Raw genomic sequence first — 12,239 nt, forward strand, 5'->3', positions numbered from 1 at the left:
TTAGGATTCCTCATCCTAAAACTTGACATTTCCCCAGAGGAGCTTTGATTCTGCTTTAGAAGTTTCAATATAGATTAAAATCTTTATCAAAAATCAATACAGAGGGAGGTGACAGAGGATGCAACATATATGCTCAAGTTACCTCTTTGTATGTTTAGAAATTACTCCTTCAAGGTATTTGCACCAGAGAGCTTTGTCCTGCTTAATATTCAGTAGTACAGGTTTGAATCATCAGAACCTTGGCAAGACCTTAAATTATTAACAACTACCTCTTGGGGCAAGTCCGTGTTACTGAGTTATGACAAATTTATTATCATGAAGGAAAACAAGCACAGCCAGTCATCCTAAAAATGCCCCAACCACTGCTTCTCAATATAGAAAGACTAAAACTACATGTTTATCATACAACAAATCCCGTCTCTGTCCTCTGAAATTCCCCTAGTTTCATTCATTAAAAGGGGATTAAAAAAAAAAAAGACTTAAAGAGCACTTTACAGCATCATTCAGCTTTCCTATGAAATACTCAACATCTTAAATATTATGTATACTTTTTTTCTTTTAGTAAGCTAGACACTGGCTTCAGAGTTTGTGGAACTGGAGGAGAAATAACAACCCATTCAAAACTATTCTAGAAAGTGTCTTTTGGAGAATAGCAGGTATCCAAGTTAAAAATAGGAGGGTTTTGTTGCTTTGTTTTCTTTCCAAAATTTAAATTGTTTTTTTTGTTCCCCTTCTACCTACACCTCAGTCACCACTCCTGAGTGGAGATGGGCAGAGGCTCTGGCCCCTGCTCCTCCGGCTTCTTAGCAGCTGCTTTCTTATTGCTGCAGCAAGGCTTGAATAGATGTGTGTCAATGAGAACTTCTCCAAAACGGCCTTTATAGATAATCCCACAACGTATTTTCTGTCTTTTACAGTATGTGAGATCTAAAAAGGAAAAAAACTGGTGTTCTGTTAGAGCCAGAAGCCATCTCTGTATCTGAGCCACCATCTGACTGGTTACTGTAACAAGGAGACTGAGCTGGAAAGGCACTTGAGGTGGTACTGTGAGCATCAGAATTGTGACATTTAAATTCCTTCTGTAGTTTACTGATCTGGTTGCTTTTTATCCTGTTTCCAGATAGAGTTTTCACTTTCTTTGGTTTCAATGTTGTCTTCAGACTGAATCCTGCCCTTGTATCTACCACATGATTCCAGTTTTGTTTTTTTTTTTTTATCCTGCTGGCAATTTCTTCCATCTTTTCACAAGCAGGACACAGGCATTACAGATGTCTCCTGAACAAGTCTCATGCAACCCAAAACAGCTCTGGAAGTCCTTTTCATAGCGTTTACTGTCAGTGAATCGAGAACTGGAGGACTTTGCTCTGCAAATACAGCAGCCGTCTATACTTTGGTACATCTTTGGCTTGTGAAAACCAAACATCTCTTCTTCTGGGCAGTAGTCTTCCAAAATCAGCCGTTCCACGCACAATAACGTTCCTGAGGTCTGGAGTGCACGCCAAGCTAGCCCCCCCCGCCCCCCTTCTAATTGCTCCCTTCTCCTCAACTGTCTTGTCTAGAAAGATGGTCTACTGCAGTTCTGCAGTTGCTACCACTGGCCGGGAAGGTGTAGTAGATTCCCCAGTTCTTTTTTTTTTTTTTTTTTTTTTTTTTTAATATATATCATGAACATCTCCCCATGTCAATATGTATTAATTCGTTGACTATTTATTGAGCCCTTCTTTGTAGAAGGCCTTGTTCTGGGTACTGGGAATGAAGAAGACATTTAATAAACCCTGTCTTCATGAAATTTATTGGATTGCAAACAGATAAGAAATAAGATATTTTTTAAGTATAATATGTTAGAAGGTGATAAATGTTATGGCAAGAAAAAAGAAAGGGAAGAGGCAGAGGGAATTTGGGTGGTACAATTTTAATTAGAGTGGTCACTGAAGGTCTTTTGAGGTGATTTGAGTTAAATTCTGAAAGGTGTGAGAAATATCTTGTGAATATCTTTATGGAGAGAACATCCTAAGAAAATAAAACTATTTATGTGGCTTGGTGATGTGAACATGAAGATGCATTTTCCTATTTTTGTATATGTTTAAAATTTTGTATATGTTTAAAATTATGAAAATAATTAAAAATGAAAAGTAAAGCTGGTTATAAAGCTGATAATCAGATTTTATAGCCACATTTTGGAAAAGAAAATCAGATAAAAAATATAATAAATATTGTCAATTTCTTAAAAAACAAAAGAAAGGTTTTACCAGTTTACCTCCTTAGAAACAAAGCTTTAACTTGTTTCTTTGTAGCCTCACTAACTGCTATACAATCCAGCACTTGATTATTGCTGTTTCTCACTGCATAATGTTTCCAATTATTTGTTAAACTTTTAATTGTGTCTTACTTTTTATCCCTCCTATCATTCCCTTTAAAGTGATTAGACATATAGTAAATTCCCTATAAAAGTTACAGATTGAGAAGTAAAACTTAGTGATGACTTTTTAAAAATAAAATCTCGGGGCACCTGGGTGGCTCAGTTGGTTAAGCGGCCGACTTTGGCTCGGGTCATGATCTCGCGGTCCGTGAGTTCGAGCCCCGCATCAGGCTCTGTGCTGACAGCTCAGAGCCTGGAGCCTGTTTCAGATTCTGTGTCTCCCTCTCTCTGACCCTCCCCCGTTCATGCTTTGTCTCTGTCTGTTTCAAAAATAAATAAACATTAAAAAAATTTTAAAAAATAATAAGAAAAAATGTAAGTTTATTTAATAAGTATCTTTTAAAAAAATCAATGAACATCTTAAAAGCTAAAAACATAAAATCTTATCCTTATAAAGAAACTCCTGACACATACAACACAGATGAGCCATGAAGACCTGCTACCTGAAATAAGTCAATCATAAAACTAGAGCGGGGGGGCGCCTGGGTGGCTCAGTCAGTTGAGCGATCGACTTGGGCTCAGGTCATGATCTTGCAGCTCGTGAGTTCAAGCCCCACGTCAGGCTCTGTGCTGACAGCTCAGAGCCTTGAGCCTGTTTCAGATTCTGTGTCTCCCTCTCTCTGACCCTCCCCCGTTCATGCTCTGTCTCTCTCTGTCTCAAAAATAAATAAACGTAAAAAAAAAAAAAAAATAAAATAAAAATAAATAAAAATATAATCTCAATTGTTAATAACTCTCAAAGCATTTTGCTGTGTTGAGAATGGAAAAAATTAATAAATAAGCCACACAAAATATATCCACAAGCAATTTAAAAGTTTGGAGTATTAGAGAACCGGTTTAAAAATACTTTGAGTATTGGGGCACCTGGGTGGCTCAGCCAGTTAAGCTTCCAACTTTAGCTCAGGTCATGATCTCGAAGTTCATGGGTTTGAGCCCGTATCAGGCTCTATGCTGACAGCTCAGAGCCTGGAGCCTGCTTCAGATTCTGTGTGTGTGTGTGTGTCTCTCTCTCTGCCCCTTCCCCGCTCATGCTGTGTCTTTCTCTCTCAAAAATAAGTAGACATTAAAAAATAAAATACTTTATTTTTTCAAGTAATTGGCTGGATGTGAAATACAGTTTGAATAGAAACATTTCTTAGTCACATACTTATCATGATTCTTTCACTAAAAAATTTGTTTTTTCAGTGATTTACTTTCTGTTGCCATACAACTAGGCTACACTGCACAAACATTTTGAGTAACTTCTGTCAATTTTTCCTTAAGATGACCAAGAGTCTGAACAATTAGATGATTATGGTTGAAGCAAAAAATGAAATCAGCGTTGTTCAGCCCAGAGAGTTTACTGAACTTTATAAAAGTTATTTGGCCAGATTGTGAGGTAACGCCCAGACACCAATGAGGAGTGTATCTGAAGGATCACTCATTTAGAACCACCCTGTATTTAGGGGAAGTGGTGACAGGCTGGTCAAGGAAGACGTTTGTTACAGACAAATTTGTCAGTGTTAGTCACACAGTTAGAACATAATGTTTAGAAGAAAATGCATGACACTGTTGGGAAGCTATGTTGGAAAAGCTGTGGCCAGAGAAAAGAGATTACAAATTGTACTTCCATGACAGAGATAACTTGGAAATATGCATAAAAAGTTTTGTTTTCATAATTTAGTTCACTCTAGTTATCCATTTTATATGAGGCAGAATCTCCGTTTTGAGAATATCATTACCTTAGGAAGGAAGGATTACTACATTATGCTGACATTAAATTAGAAATATTTTTAAGATTCAGAATGATTATTTTTTCGGTATCAGACTGTCTAATCATAGGCCTTATCTAATCATTAAAACAGTTTCCGAAAAGTGGCCATTTCTCATTGTCAAACACAGAAACCATGGCATCATCATAATTCACAGGTCACCAAACTACTTTTAGACCATAAACCAATAATTTTGATGTCTGAACCTCAATTCTCTCATCTGAAAAAATAGAGACACAGATTACCCTCCTTCACCATTTTATTGGTATGTTTTGAGTATACCAATTTCATGAGCCTCGTTCTTCTCAGCAGAAACTTGAGCAAAGGGAAAAATAAAGAATAATAATACAACCATTCATGGTGCCCTTGAAACAATGTTCCCATGTTAATTGCTAATCCTCCTCTGAAGGGAGAATTTCCTTATATTTCTACCTAATTACTAGAGGTACTTTACACTGCTCTGTCCTACCTAGCACGCATTCTGTGCTCATTCATCATTTATTCATTCATTCTTTTAGTGAGTTGGTCATTTACCAAATATTAAGATCTTACTGTGTGTCAGCTAGGGACTGGAGATACAAAGAAGGATAAAACAGTTCCAATTCTCGTGGAACTGATAATAGAGGAAGGGAGACCATCACTATAAGTAGTTACAAATGCACTGAGTTTATGCAAAAGTAGTACGGGGTGCTATGGGAGTTTTCAGCAGGGGATTAGGTAACCTATTTTAGATCAGATTGGGTTTTAGAGACATCAAAGCTAAAATAAGAAAACTGAGGAGGAGTTGGCTAAGTAAAGAGTATAGGGGAAAGTGATTTAGGCAGAAGGAATAGCACTGATAGATTTTGAGGTACTGAAAGGAAAGCCAACATGGCTACAATGTAGAGAGACAAAATCCAGATCTTGGAGTCTTTATTGTTTGGTCTTTATTCTGAGAGTAATGGGAAGTCACTGAGGATTTTTGTTTTCTGTTTTATATGTTTAAACAGGGAAGTAACATAATCACTTGCATTTTTAAAAGATCATTCTAGGCACTATGTGAAGAATGGAGGAGAGGATGGCCCACAAATAATACATGTGGGTAAACAGAAGACAATTGGAGGAAATGAATTAGGGAGTTGGCAAAGAGGAAGAGGAAAAAGTGGACTGATTCAAAAGATATTTAAAAGACAAAATCAATAGGATTTGATTGTGAGGGAAAGATGAATCAAGGATGACTTCCAGATTTCTGGCTTAAGGAAATGGGTGGATGTCATTTATTTAAATAAGGAATACTGGAGGAAGAGAAGGTTTGGGAAGGAGAATCATGAATCATAGTTGACCAGTACATAGCATACACAATAAGCCATTTAGAATACAAAAATCTCAGGATAGAGATTATACATAGATATGCAAATACAGGTTCTCATCAAAATCATACTCATAACTTGATCCTTAAGTCTTTTTAAATTATGGATGATATTTATATACTTTGAGTGGTCCTTTTCAGTCCTATTCTTGGGCATTTCAGATCCTTTTAGGCCAGGTCTTGGGTGTTATACTGGTTCCAGCTTTAAATTACATGATTTAAAGCCTCCTCTTTGTTTCTTTTTTTTCTTTTTCTTTTTCTCCTCTTTCTTATAGATTATAAAACCATAACTTCTTCTTTTCTTTTATCCTAACATCTCTCACATAGGATCTGATGTCGTCTGAAGATCATTCCCGTAGCTTGAATTTTCTTTATTTCTTACATATTTTTTTTCTCCATTGGGTTATAATAACTCAATAACTTCCTTCCCTCCAGCTACTAATCTTCCCTGTGTTGTACCATTTCCAAAACTTAACAACAACAACAACAAAACTGTCATGAAGGAAGAAGCATTTTTAATCACAAGCCATTATTGCCAAATATTGCTGAGGAACACCTGTTTCACAGTAATGAAACAGATGTTTTGAATGAATGTCTACAGATGTGTTTCAGTCTTCACAAAAGATACAGCTAAAAAATAAGAATATAGAAAAATTGAAAATAAAGTAGTAGAAAATATATATTAGGTAAATACTGAGTGAAATAAAGCTAGTATAAATCTATTAATATCAGAAAATGTGAGATTTTAAAGCAAAAAGCAATTAAAGAGGATCACTAGAGATGATAAAAGGATCAAATCACCAGGAACAACAGGGAGCTAGAGACAAATTCCACAATTATAATGAGAAATTTCAACAGCTATTTCTCAGTGTTATATCAAGCACACAAAAAAGCAAAGTTAACAAGATTGTTGAAAACTTGAACGAAACAAATTAATATGCTTGATTCAATGGACATATACAGAACGCTCCACAGAAAAACTGCAGAATACTTTTGATAATATTTCAAAGTGGAATACTTTTGATAATATTTGTAGCCATATATTGGGCTATAAAGGAGGTCTGAACAAATTTCAAAGGACTGGTATCATACATATTGCATTCTTTGATCACAGTGGGATAAAATGAAAAATCTGTACTGAAAAAATAATTATAAAAGTTCGTATGTTTTGGGGCGCCTGGGTAGCTCAGTTAAGTGTCCAACTTTGGCTCAGGTCATGATCTCGCAGTTGGTGAATTCAAGCCCTGCATCTGGCTCTCTGCTGTCAGCGTGGAGCCCACTTTGGATCCTCTATTCTCCCCTCTCTCTACCCATCCCCCGCACTCTCTCTCTTTCTCTCTCTCAAAAATAAACATTAAAAAAATATTAAAGTTCTGGGGCGCCAGGGTGGCTCAGTCAGTTGAGCATCCGACTTTGGCTTAGGTCATGGTCTCGTGGTCTATGAGTTCAAGCCCCAATGTGGGACTCTGTGCTGACAGCTCAGAGCCTGGAGCCTGCTTCAGATTCTGTGTTTCCCTCTCTCTCTGCCCCTCCCCTGCTCATGCTCTGTCTCTCTCTCTGTCAAAAATAAATAAACATTAAAAAAATTTTTTTAAATATTAAAGTTCTTATGTTTAGATACTAAGAAATGTATTAATGAATCAATGATAAAATAATGGAAATTTGAAGATCTTTAAACTGAAGGATAAAAATATTGCATATTAAAAAATGATGGAGATTGCTGCTTCTAGACATGATGGAGTAACTGGTATTGGACTTCACCTTGTGTCACCAATAACTTTAAAAGTAGCAAAATCTGTGAAGCAACTGTTTTCAGACAGTAGATGATAGCACAGGGAAATGATCCTTAAAATAAGGGAAACATGTAAGGTGTCCTTAATGTTTGCCTTCCCTTTCTGAATGAGGGCACTTTCTGATGTGTGGTGTAGGTCTCTCTCAAATAAATAAATACAAACTTTAAAAACAAAGAAAAAAAAAGAAAATGGAATATGACAGTATGTAAAGGAAATAATACATCATTACCAGGATGGTTATATCTCACGAATCCAGGATTAGTTTACTATTAAAAACAAAACATGCTTGATAAAATTCAACACAGTTATGATTTTTTGAAAAAACTTCTTAATAAAGGAATAAAAGAGACCATTCTAACCAGATAAAGGTTACCTTCCAAATACAACAGCTAACGTTATTCTTTTTTTTTTTTTTAACGTTTATTTATTTTTGAGACAGAGAGAGACAGAGCATGAACGGGGGAGGGTCAGAGAGAGGGAGACACAGAATCTGAAGCAGGCTCCAGGCTCTGAGCTGTCAGCACAGAGTCCCACATGGGGCTTGAACTCACAGACCGCGAGACCATGACCTGAGCCGGTCAGATGCTAAACCGACTGAGCCACCCTGGCGCCCCCTTAATTTGATATATTGAAAGCATTCTCATTAAGCTTAGGAACAAGTAGCATAAAGGAGAAAAGATCTAAGTGGATCTTGTGGTGAGAAAGATACCCCTGGAACTCTGCAACACCGGCTCAATATAAGTAAATGAATTATGTTTATTGATTATAAAACTCAATATTGTTTTCTTAAAATAATGTCTTCCCAAAATGATCTATAAATTCAATGCAATATCAATCAAAATCCAAATGAAACTTGTGTGTGTGTGTGTGTAACTTGTTAAACTATATCTATAATTTATATGTAAGAGCCATAAATATACTTATGAAGAAGAATAAGATGGGGAGATTTGCCATAGAGGTTACCTTATTAAAAAGCTATAATAACTGAGCCTTTTGGCTCCTTGAACCTTGTCATGGCCGTTGGCAAGAACAAGCACCTTACAAAAGGTGGCAGAAAGGAAGCCAAGAAGAAAGTGGTTGATCCATTTTCTAAGAAGGATTGGTATGATGTGAAAGCACCAGCTATGTTCAGTATAAGAAATATTGGAAAAACACTAGTCCACCAGAACTCAAGGAACCAAAATCACATCTGATGGCCTCAAGGGTCGTGTTTTTGAAGTGAGCCTTGTTGATCTGCAGAAAGTTGTATTCAGAAAATTCAAGATAATTTTTGAGGATGTTCAGGGCAAAAACTGCCTGACTAAGTTCCATGGCATGGATCTTATCTGTGACAAAATGTGCTCCTTGGTCAAAAATGGCAGACCCTGATTGAAGCCCATGTTGATGTCAAAACTACTGATGTTTATTTGTTTCATCTATTCTGTATTGGTTTTACTAAAAAATGTAACAATCAGATTTAAAAGACCTCTTATGCTCAGCACCAACAGGTCCACCAAAATTCAGAAGAAGATGATGGAGATCATGACGTGGGAGGTGCAGATAAATGACTTGAAAGAAGTGGTCAATAAATTGATTCCAGACAGCTTTGGAAAAGACATAGAAAAGTCTTGTCAATCTCTTTATCCACTCTATGCTGTCTTTGTTAAAAATGTAAAAATGCTGAAGAAGCCTGTGTTTGATTTGGGAAAGCACATGGAGCTTCATGGTGAGGGTAGTGGTTCTGGGAAAGTTACTGGGGATGAGACTAGTACTAAAGTTCAATAAAACCTGTTTAAAATTTAGATATTTAATGGTGACAAATAAAAAAAGGTTTTAAAAAAAAAGGGACGCCTGGGTGGGTCAGTTGGCTAAGCATCCAACTTTGTTCGGCTCAGGTCATGATCTCAAGGCTCGTGGGTTTGAGCCCCACATCTGGCTCTGTGCTGACAGCTCAGAGCCTGGAACCTGCTTAATATTCTGTGTTTCCCTCTCTCTCTGCCGCTCCCTGACCTGTGCTCTGTCTCTCTTCTCTAAGATGAATAAACACCAAAAAAAAAAAAAACTAGACAAAAACATATAGTAATTTTAAGATAGTGTTACTGGTTTAAGGATAGAAAAAGTGACCAATAGAATAGAACAGGGTACCCAAACAGAACCACACCTATATGGAAACTTGATTTGTGACAGATTTTTTTTTGTGGATCAGTGAAAGAAAAAATGGACTTAAAAAAAGTGTTAATACAGTTTAAAAGCATGACATTAAACCCCTACCTCTTATCATGCACTAGAATAAATTCCAAATAGATCGATGATTGGAACGAGAGGGGCAAATGATAAAACTTCTTTTTTTATTAATAATGTATTTTTTAATTTACATCCAAGTTAGTTAGCATATGGTGCATTTCAGGAGTAGATTCCTTAATTCCCCTTACCCATTTAGCCCATTCCCCTCCCACAACCCCTCCAGTAACCCTCTGTTTGTTCTCTATATTTAAGAATCTCTTATGTTTTGTCCCCGTCCCTGTTTTTATATTATTTTTGCTTCCCTCCCTTAATGTTCATCTGTTTGGTATCTTGAAGTCCTCATATGAGAGAAGTCATATGGTATGTCTTTCTCTAATTTCGCTTAGCATAATACCCTTCAGTTCCATCCATGTAGTTGCAAATGGCAAGATTTCATTCTTTTTGATTGCCGAGTAATACTCCATTGTGTATATATACCACATCTTCTTTATCCATTCATCCATCGGTGGACATTTGGGCTCTTTCCATACTTTGGCTGTTGTTGATAGTGTTGCTATAAACATTAGGGTACATATGCCGCAGGATCCTGTGGATAAATGCCTAGTAGTGCAGTTGCTGGGTCGCAGGGTAGTTCTATTTTTAATTTTTTGAGGAACATCCATACTGTTTTCCAGAGTGGCTGTACCAGCTTGCATTCCCACCAGCAGTGCAAAAGAGATCCTCTTTCTCAGCATCCTTGCCAACATCTGTTGTTGCCTGAGTTGTTAATGTCAGCCATTCTGACAGGGGTGAGGTGGTATCTCATTGTGGTCTTGATTTGTATTTCCCTGATGATGAGTGATGTTGAGCATTTTTTATGTGTCGGTTGGCCATCTGGATGTCTTCCTGGGAGAAGTGTCTGTTCATGTCGTTTGCCCATTTCTTCACTGGATTATTTGTTTTTTGGGTGTTGAGTTTGATAAGTTCTTTATAGATTCTGGATACTAACCCTTTATCTGATATGTCATTTGCAAATATCTTCTCCCATTCTGTCGGTTGCCTTTTAGTTTTGCTGATTGTTTCCTTCGCTGTGCAGAAGCTTTTTATTTTGATGAGGTCCCAGTAGTTCATTTTTGCTTTTGTTTCCTTGCCTCTGGAGACTTGTTGAGTAAGAAGTTGCTGTGGACAAGTTCAAAGAAGTTTTTGCCTGCTTTCTCCTCGAGGATTTTGATGGCTTCCTGTCTTACATTGGGTCTTTCATCCATTTTGAGTTCATTTTTGTGTATGGCATAAGAAAGTGGGCCAAGGTCATTTTTCTGCATGTCACTCTCCAGTTTTCCCAGTGCCATTTGCTGAAGAGACTGTCTTTATTCCACTGGATATTCTTTCCTGTTTTGTCAAAGATTAGTTGGCCATACGTTTGTGGGTCCATTTCTGGGTTCTCTATTCTGTTCCATTGATCTGAGTGTCTGTTTTTGTGCCAGTACCATACTGCCATGATGATTACAGCTTTGCAGTACAGCTTGAAGTTCGGGATTGTGGTACCTCCAGCTTTGGTTTTCTTTTTCAAGATTGCTTTGGCTATTCAGGGTCTTTTCTGGTTCCATACAAATTTTAGGATTGTTTGTTTGAGTTCTGTGAAGAATGCTGGTGCTATTTTGATAGATATTTCACTGAACATGTAGATTACTTTGGGTAGTATTGACACTTTAACAATATTTGTTCTTCCTATCTAGGAGCATGGAATGTTTTCCCATTTTTTGTATCTTCTTCAGTTTCCTTCATAAGCTTTCTATAGTTTCCAGTGTATAGATTTTTCGCCTTGTTGGTTAGATTTATTCCTAGATATTTTATGGTTTTTGGTGCAATTGTAAATGGGATTCATTCCTTGATTTCTCTTTCTCTTTCTTTATTGTTGGTGTATAGGAATGCAATTGATTTCTGTGCATTGATTTTATTTATATCCTGTGACTTTGCTGAATTCATGAATCAGTTCTAGCAGTTTTTTGGTGGAGTCTTTTGGGTTTTGCATATAGAATATCATGTCATCTGTGAAGAGTGAAACTTTGACCTCCTCCTGGCTGATTTGGATGCCTTTTATTTCTTTGTGTTTTCTGATTGCTGAGGCTAAGGCTTCCAATACTATGTTGAATAACAGTGGCAAGGGTGGACATGCCTGTCTTGTTCCTGACCTTAGGGGGAAAGCTCTCAGTTTTTCTCCATTGAGGATGATATTAGTGGTGGATCTTTCATATACGGCTCTTATGATCTTGTGGTATGATCCCTTTATCCCTACTTTCTTGAGGGTTTTTATCAAGAAAGGGTGCTATATTTTGTCAAAGCTTTCTCTGCATCTATTGAGAGGATCATGCGGTTCTTTTCCTTTCTTTTATTGGTGTGATGTATCACATTGATTATTTTGTGGATATTGAACCAGCCCTGCATCCCAGGTATAAATCTCACTGGATCAGGGTGAATAATTTTTTTAATGTATTGTTAGACCTGGTTGGCTAGTATCTTGCTGCGGATTTTTGCATCCATGTTCATCAGGGAAATTGGTCTATAGTTCTCCTTTTCAGTGGTCTTTGTCTGGTTTTAGAATCGCTGGCTTCATAGAAAGAGTTTGGAAGTTTTCCTTCCATTTCTATTTTTTGGAACAGCTTCAGGAGAGTAGGTGCTAACTCTTCTTTAAATGTTTGATAGGTGGGAATGTGAGCTGGTGCAGC

At 37.0% G+C, this 12,239-nt stretch overlaps 2 pseudogenes; one reads left to right on the forward strand and one right to left on the reverse strand.

Moving 5' to 3' along the window:
- Positions 1-434: 434 nt before the first annotated feature.
- Positions 435-1,503, reverse strand: LOC109268469 (SIN3-HDAC complex-associated factor-like; annotated as a pseudogene).
- A 6,404-nt stretch (positions 1,504-7,907) lies between these two features.
- LOC109268467 (40S ribosomal protein S3a-like) lies at positions 7,908-9,363 on the forward strand (annotated as a pseudogene).
- The last annotated feature ends 2,876 nt before the right edge of the window (positions 9,364-12,239 follow it).

The sequence above is a fragment of the Panthera pardus genome, unplaced genomic scaffold (assembly GCF_024362965.1).
Source record: "Panthera pardus isolate Hobbes unplaced genomic scaffold, ASM2436296v1 HiC_scaffold_24, whole genome shotgun sequence".
NCBI lineage: Eukaryota > Metazoa > Chordata > Mammalia > Carnivora > Felidae > Panthera > Panthera pardus.